Genomic DNA, 8824 nt, shown 5'->3' with positions numbered 1-8824 from the left:
TAAAAGCCCATTCCACGAGGAAAGTGGGCTCTTCTTGGGCGGCTGCCCGAGGGGTCTCGGCTTTACAACTTTGCCGAGCTGTTACTTGGTCAGGTTAAAACATTTTTGTAAGAGTCTACAAGTTTGATACCCTGGCCGAGGAGGACCTAGAGTTTGCTCATTCGGTGCTGCAGAGTCATCCGCACTCTCCCGCCCGTTTGGGAGCTTTGGTATAATCCCCATGGTCCTTACGGAGTCCCAGCATCCACTTAGGACGTCAGAGAAAATAAGATTTTACTCACCGGTAAATCTATTTCTCGTAGTCCGTAGTGGATGCTGGGCGCCCATCCCAAGTGCGGATTGTCTGCAATACTTGTTTATAGTTATTGCCTAACTAAAGGGTTATTGTTGAGCCATCTGTTGAGAGGCTCAGTTATATTTCATACTGTTAACTGGGTATAGTATCACGAGTTATACGGTGTGATTGGTGTGGCTGGTATGAGTCTTACCCGGGATTCAAAATCCTTCCTTATTGTGTCCGCTCTTCCGGGCACAGTATCCTAACTGAGGTCTGGAGGAGGGTCTTAGTGGGAGGAGCCAGTGCACACCAGGTAGTCCTAAAGCTTTCTTTAGTTGTGCCCAGTCGCCTGCGGAGCCGCTATTCCCCATGGTCCTTACGGAGTCCCAGCATCCACTACGGACTACGAGAAATAGATTTACCGGTGAGTAAAATCTTATTGTTTCAACATTGGTTACAAAACATTTTTAGACCTAAACATTGGTACTGTGAGACCGATGTTAACCAATGTTTCTAGTTTTAATTATTTTTTTATAAACTTAAGCTTATAATACACTAATAAACTTCTGAAATGATAAATCATCCTTCTACTATGTTTATCTTGTTGGAGGCTTATGCTGGCCATACACTTGTGCGATGCCCCGCGACGCGACATCACGGGGCATCGCACCGGCAGTTCAGGTGCGATGAAATCGCACCTGAACTGCCAAAGTGATTATCATGCGATAGATCGCATGGTAATCACGTGATGGGCACGTCACCGCCGAGTGGGAGCGGCCAGGCGGGTGCCCATCGCACATCGCAGTGCGATATATCTCATGTGGGTTTAAGACCAGATGCGATCGCACTGCGATGCGAGAAATATTAAGTGCAGCACATAATATCTTGAGACACGATATTCGACCGGCGTGCCCGCGCATCGCGTCTCAAGGTACCTAAAATGTGCATACAATCCTTCGATTTCTCTCACAGATGTTGTCGAAATCGAAGGATGGCACCAATTATCTCATAACTGTACGGACACCATTACAGTTTGCACACACGCATAATACTGTATGTATGTATACACACACACACACACACACACACACACCAAGATTAACTATGGGGCAGGTGAACCTACAGCTGCAGGCTCTCCATTTAATATTGGTCAACAGAATATCTGGTTTTCTTATGGTGGAATGGGCCAGTATTCTAATGCACATTACCTACCGACGAGGCCGCTCTGGAACCTGCCATGTGACGGATGAGTGCCACTAGCCAGTGTGCCGTCAGGGTGATCTATTCCTTCTCCTCCCACAGTCCCAAGTAACGTGGCCTGGGAGCTGGCACAGAGATCACAACATACTTGCATACGTTTGAAAACTAGTTTCTGGGAGATTGTAAGTGAGGCGCTCCATTGAGGGGGCATGACACGTTCGATAGGCATATCTATTGCCACTCAATATACTGCCAATAGTGAAAAAGAAATATTACACTTGAAAATTAGCGCTCATCAAAATTATCATGTAAAATAACTGGTAAATTTTTAATTCACCCTTGTTAGTAGGTAGATCCTCATGAGATGGTGAAACAGTTTGCACTCTAGACGTTCCTCAAATCACCAATAATTCAAACACAATAAATAAGTGTCCCAAGAGACCTGCAATGATAGATGCCTCTTTCTCCAATTGAATGGAATTAGGAAATACGAGGCAACATTAAACAACGACCATGGTGTAGTATTTTTTAAAAACACGCACTGGTTTTAATACACCGATAAAACTTACAAGAAATTAAAAGAACATAAGCATGTAATATAATCCATAGGACAACACAGATGGTATATCACCCAGGAAATCACTGCAGCCCCAGCAGGTGGCAATGGAAGACGTGCACTATCTCTCCAAAAGTCCAGTAGCATGCAGGATAGCTGAAGATGGTTGTGTCCAAAATGTCCAAGGATCAATTCAGATTAAAAGCAAGAGCCACGCTTAACGCGTATCGGACCAAGTGTCCTTCATCAGAAGCGTGGTTGTACTGGCTCAAGGAAGTGCTTTTAAACCCCATGAGGTAATGAACACAGCTGTATCCAATGAGTATCTGTTTACTGTGCTCCAGGAGGCGCCCCTCCGCGATCGTAACCGGAAACCGGAAGTAGTAAATGCGGGTCACGTGCGTTCCAATGACCGTAAGTCGCGTCTTTAGCTTACTTGCGCTCATACCGTGGATATCCTTGCTGTGATGCGTTCCATTACCCCGGAAACACAATGGATAGTTGACATGTCTGGTGGTGAGACTAGTCCTCCAATCTAATAGTCCCATATTGAAGGATATAAAATGTTCCAAACTTACAAAGATCCCAATAATGATCCATACAAGAATAAAAGAAAAAATACAGCAATTACCAGCCTTATATGGATATATAAAATAAATATATAGAGCAATTTTTTAAAAAATGTCAATCTAATAGCAATTAACATCCTAAGCTATAGCTGTAAAGTGCATGAAAGAACAGTCTTTTACAAATCCATCCAGAAATATAAAAAACAATGAAAGAACAAGTGTGCGGATGGACTAAGTCAGAAAACATTTAAGTTCAAATTCCCCATTGAGTCCCTGTGGACTAAGGGTACCCAAACGATGAATAGACTTCATCTCAGCTTGAGAGAGTCTTTTTTCTAGGTCCCTAGTCCTCCACTTTTGTTGGACCACTTCTATGGCCCAAAAATTCCTTAATGAGCATGGGTTGGAATTATGTGTCCTTTTAAAATGTGCAGAGACATGGTGAGATTCAAGGCCCTTTCGAATGTTATATATGTGTTCAGCCCACCTCGCTTTGGCACTCCTCCCCGTTTTGCCAACGTAGGCCAGGCCACATACACATTCGAGTACGTATATAATATTTTTAGTGTGGCATGTGATAAAATCACGAATGGGATATACACGGCCATTTACGGTGTATTCCGTGAATTTTCTCACAGGAACCCTGACTGTCTTGCACATTAAACAGTCACCGCAACGGTGAAAACCTTTAGTTCTTATACTCTGTCTCAATTCCATGTCTAAGCTGCTTCTTACCAATTTGTTTTTGAGGGATTGAGATCTCCTGTAGATAAAGGTGGGTTTATCAGGCAGTAAGTTTCCTATTACTGTGTCTTGTTTTAGAATGCTCCAGTTATTCTTAAAGATTTTTTCTATACCTTTAAAGGATCTACTATACTGACTAACAAAGGCCCATTTAAATCTATCATCTGCATTAGGAGTTTTCTCCTTAATCATCAGTAATTGGGACCTATCTGTCTTCTCCACCCTTTTCCTTGCTGACTCCAGGGTATTTGTTGTGTATCCTTTTTGTCGTAGACGGTCAGTAAGTTCATTCAATTGCTGATCACATACCGCTACATCAGAACAGTTTCTTTTGACACGTGTAAACTGGCTGAATGGTATCCCATCCAGCCAGTTTGCATGGTGTTGACTTGTTCTGTCAATAAAACTGTTGGAGTCTGTCTGTTTCCTAAAGGTTTTTGACTGAACTTCTCCGTTATAGATATAAATACTCAAATCCAAGAAAGACACTTCGTTCTGGCTTTGAGTAAACGTGAATTTGATATTCATGTTATTTAAATTAAGCTCAGCACAGAACAAACGCAGTGATTCTCCGTCACCACGCCATACAAACAGCACGTCATCGATATAGCGCCGCCAGGACACCAGGCCCGCCATCAGGACACCTCCCTGCCATATTTGGATGTCCTCCCAGTACGCCATAAATAAATTGGCGTAACTGGGGGCGAACCTGGTGCCCATGGCAGTGCCAATCCGCTGCAGATAAAACGCACCATCAAAGAAAAAATAATTGTTAAGTAAAATTAACTTAATGCTATCCAAAATGAATGTCTTAATGGGTTCACTATAACTGCTCTTGTTCAAAAAGTGTGAGACCGCAGTGAGCCCTTGCTCCAATTCTATAATAGTGTATAATGTACACACATCCGCTGTACACAAATAATCACCTATAGCATATTCATAACTTGTTAGGCTTCTCAGTATATCGCCTGTATCTTTTACAAAAGAATGTGTGGATACCACCAAAGGCTGTAAATAGTGATCCACCATTGCTGAGAGATTGCTAGTAAGGCTGTTACAACCAGACACTATTGGTCGCCCCGGTGGGTGGAGGGGGTCCTTATGAACTTTCGGGAGGATATATATGGTGGGGGTGGCAGGGTCCTTAATATTCAAAAACTCATGTTCACTTTTTGTGATGATCTCATTCTCTAATGCTCGTGTACTAAGGTCCAATAATGCTTTTGCAATACGGGCAGTTGGATCAGTTTTGAGTTTTTGGTAGGTACCCCCATCATTAAGCTGTTTATACACCTCCTTCATATAGATATCTTTTTTCATAAGGACCACCCCTCCACCCTTATCCGCGGGCTTGATGATCAGATCTTTATCCTCTTTCAAGGACCGAATGGCCTCAAATTCCTTTTTTGTCAGATTGGGCTTACTCCTTTTAGTGTCCCTCTGTATTTCTTTCTCAATTTCTGCACACACTACTTTATTGAATACTTCTAAACAATTCCCTCTAGATTGGATGGGGTAAAAAGTAGAAGGTGCTTTAAACCGAGAGACTGCCACTTCATTCTCACCCTCTGTGGCAGTGTTTTCCTTAGTTTGAAAAAAGTTTTTAATAGTAAGCTTTCGAATAAATTTTTGTACATCTAAAAAGACTTCAAAAGAATTGGGCCTACTGGAGGGAGCGAAATTGAGGCCTTTCTGTAATACATTTACTTCATGGGTGGTAAGAGATCTTTCAGACAAATTAAAGATTTTTCCCTCCAATGATGTACACATGGGGGGATCTGTACTATTAATGATGGTGGATTCTACACCTTGATTACTCACTTCTATATTATCGACCAAGGTTATATTGTCACCTGATCTTTTTCTCTTTTTTGGTCTCTTTCCCGCCCTTGTGCCTCTTCTGGTCTTTTTAATGATATTAGGTACTACCTTCTGTTTAAAGGAGTCCTTTGGCCTAAGTCTAAAAAAGACGAGTTATCTCTATTTCTCTCGCTTAGTGTCATAAACCTATTAGAAGTTTTGACCTCCTCCGGTTTAGCTGGAGCATTTATTTTTCTAAACCTTTGGTGAAATCCATCTCGCCTGTCTTGATCATAATTAAAATCAAATCTAGATTCTCGTTCCCTCCACTGATTTCTATATTGCCCATTATCAATATTATAATTTTCTCTGGTATAATAATCAGGGAATCTTTTACCCTGATTGGGTTGAAACTTTCTATTCTTTCTCCATTGTGGGGAATCTTCTAATCTAGGATTTGATTTATGAGGACCTGTCCACTTTGAAGCACCATTTAATCGATTAGTATTATTCCTTATATTTCTACCTATCCCCCTCTTTTGGGGCGTTTTCTGTTCAATGTCTCTAACTGGAGCAGGCACCGGATCCAAATTAATAGGTAGTTCTATACAACTATCCCTTTTAAACTTATTTTGTTTTCTTTCCCTCAATTCATTAGTACTTTTATTCATTTTTAACAACAAGGATTTCTCCAGTGTGCCAAATTCCTCCAAATCCTTATATGGATGTATGAGGGTTTGGAGAACAGTAATTTCATCATTTAATTTTGCCAAGGTGACCTTCCTCTCTTTAATGATAAGATCTATTAAAGAGGATGAACAGGAATCCAAAATTTTATCCCATTCTTCCCTGAATTCAGGGTCTAATGAGTTGAAAGAAGGAGGTTTTAATATTTTTAACCCTTTCGGTATGATGTGGGCCTCCTGGTAGTGCTCCAAAGTCACTACCTCCCACCATATTCTATTTTCTTTCAACATTACCCCTTCCAATTTCTTAAATGCAGAGCTAAGATTCTCATCATTAACCTCTATATTTTCACCATATACTGCCCCCTGATATAAATATACTACTCTGTGAAATAAAAATACTGCCCCCTGAAATAAATATACCATACCTCCCAACTTTCGGCGGGACAGTCCCGTTTTTCACGGTATGTCCCGCTGTCCCACCCGCGGGTCGCAGTGTCCCGCGGGTGGGGGGGCAGTTGGGATATCCCCCCCTGTCACTCGCTGCTCTGAGCAGAGCAGCGGTGAATAGATGCTGTGCGCATGCGCACAGCGTCTATTCACGGCAGAGAGGGAGAGGGGGCATGACCAGCAGCTCTCACAGCGCTGTTCATGCCCCCATAATGACAAAAACGGGGGCGTGGCTTGCGATTGCGGCACTTGCCACGAGGCCACGCCCTGTTCCGTTAGGCCACACCCCCTAAAATCAGGCACTATTGGGCGATAGTGTCCCTCCTCGGATGATAGAAAAGTTGGGAGGTATGATATACTGTCCCTTGCAGGGGCGTCGGAATGGGGTGGGGCAAGGGGGCAGCACGCACCCCACAAAGATGAGCGAGGCGCCTATCAATTGCAGCAGAGGAGCGGCAGAAGGTCATGTGAAATACCGCTGCCGGCTGCCGCACTTCCTGCTTCCTCAGCGTCTGGTGGTCCCTGACACCTCCATTGTACCACCTCCTCCCCCACAGTGGCTCTGCCCCCTCCTACAATGGCTCTGCCTTGAAACCCCCAGCAGCCAACGTTGGCCGCGTAGTGCGCCAGACAGGATCAGCTCACTGCATCGACCGCTGCCGCTGGGGAGCTGTGTAAGTGTCCAGGGGAGTGTCCGCGACGGGCTGTCAGCGGGGAGGGAGAGATCATTGCCAGATCCCCGCTCGAAGCTAATGCTGCTCCCGCACTGCCAGAAGACTGTCAGCCCTTCTACCTACCCTGCTGCCGCTACCCCCGGGCAGAGTGACTGTGCATGGCTGACAGCCTCTTAGTCTCCTACCTACCCTGCTGCTGCTCCCAGAGAGAGGGAGTGGGAGCACTGAGATAGCTGCAGCTATCTATCTATATAACTCTGGCTGCATGGGACGGGGAAAATGTTTTTCTGCTGCGTGGTACACTGGCAGAGGCGGCCTTAGGCATAGGCAAACTAGGCAAATGCCTAGGGCATTTGGTATGCTTAGGGGCACCACCAGCTTCTGCTGATTAAAATGATATGCAGCATGCCTATATTCTGTGTGTGACTGTGGCTTTTTCTGCATACGAAATGCTACGTTGCAGTGTATTCCTGGAAATCACTGTAATGTAGCATTTCGCATGCAGATACAGCCACAGTCGTACACAGAATATAGGCATGCTGCATATCATTTTAATCAGCAGAAGCTGCTTGTGCAGCCTAGCCACATAGTAATGCAAATAAAAAAAAAAGGTGGCCGACGTTAGCAGATATGCCAGCTGACTCATGCCAGGCATCTCCTGCAGAACTAGCGGTGGTGCTAGGGGGCACCAGCCAAAATCTTGCCTAGGGCATCATATTGGTTAGGGCCGGCTCTGTACACTGGGCTCCACAAGTCTGGACAATGGAGTGTAGAGTAGGATCTTGATCCGAGGCACCAACAGGCTCAAAGCTTTGACTGTTCCCAGAATGCACAGCGCCGCCTCCTCTATAACCCCGCCTCCCAGCACAGGAGCTCAGTTTGTCAGTTGGTGCTGCAGTAAGCAGGCACTTAACAGAGGGGCTGCTCCAGGCAGCCCTAAGAAAAGCTTTTTTATGAGGTAAAAAGTGAAGACTTCAAGGGCAGCAGCAGGGGTAAATGTCTTCTGACATTCTCTGCTGCAGCTCCAGCTCTCCCCAGCGGCGCTGTACACTCCCGAGCCCTGGTTGCCGGGTACCTACAGCGGAGGCTCCGGTTTACTTCACGTTAGGCACACAGGGCTGGGGCTGTCCAGGATCGCGTGGCCGCGCTTCGGGAGGTGGTGAGTCCCGCTCGCGATCCGGCGCGAGCTGGCGGTGGACACTGTGGATACAGGCGATCCCACTAGATCACCAGGGCATGGGCGCAGGTCAGGTTTTCTCTTAAAACCGATTTTAATATCGCCCACAGTACCCGGTGGTTTTGCCAGCAAAGGGGATAAGGCTTAGACCTGAAGCCACTCCCCCAGCCCCAGGGCGCCATTTCCAGCAAGTGTTCCTGCCCTGGAGCTGCATCTCTGTCTTTCCTGACTCCCTGTCAGTGTCTGCGGCGCCATTACTCCTCAGCTCACTGTTCCTGGGACTGCTTGGGCAAATCCTCCTATGTAAAGCCGCCTGGTTGTCAGTGCTGTGACTTTACATGACACTTAAGTATTCTACCTGCCTTTTCTCTAACGTCCTAGTGGATGCTGGGGACTCCATAAGGACCATGGGGAATAGACGGGCTCCGCAGGAGACATGGGCACTTTAAGAAAGAATTTAGATTCTGGTGTGCTCTGGCTCCTCCCTCTATGTCCCTCCTCCAGACCTCAGTTAGAGAAACTGTGCCCGGAAGAGCTGACAGTACAAGGAAAGGATTTTGGGAATCCAGGGTAAGACTCATACCAGCCACACCAATCACACGTATAACTTGTGATAACTTTACCCAGTTAACAGTATGAACAATCGCAGAGCATCAGATAAACGCTGATGCAACTATAACATAACCCTTAT

The sequence above is a fragment of the Pseudophryne corroboree genome, chromosome 5 (genome assembly GCF_028390025.1).
Source record: "Pseudophryne corroboree isolate aPseCor3 chromosome 5, aPseCor3.hap2, whole genome shotgun sequence".
Lineage (NCBI taxonomy): Eukaryota > Metazoa > Chordata > Amphibia > Anura > Myobatrachidae > Pseudophryne > Pseudophryne corroboree.
The sequence above is the reverse complement of the archived record's forward strand: the minus strand, read 5'-3'. Positions refer to the sequence as shown.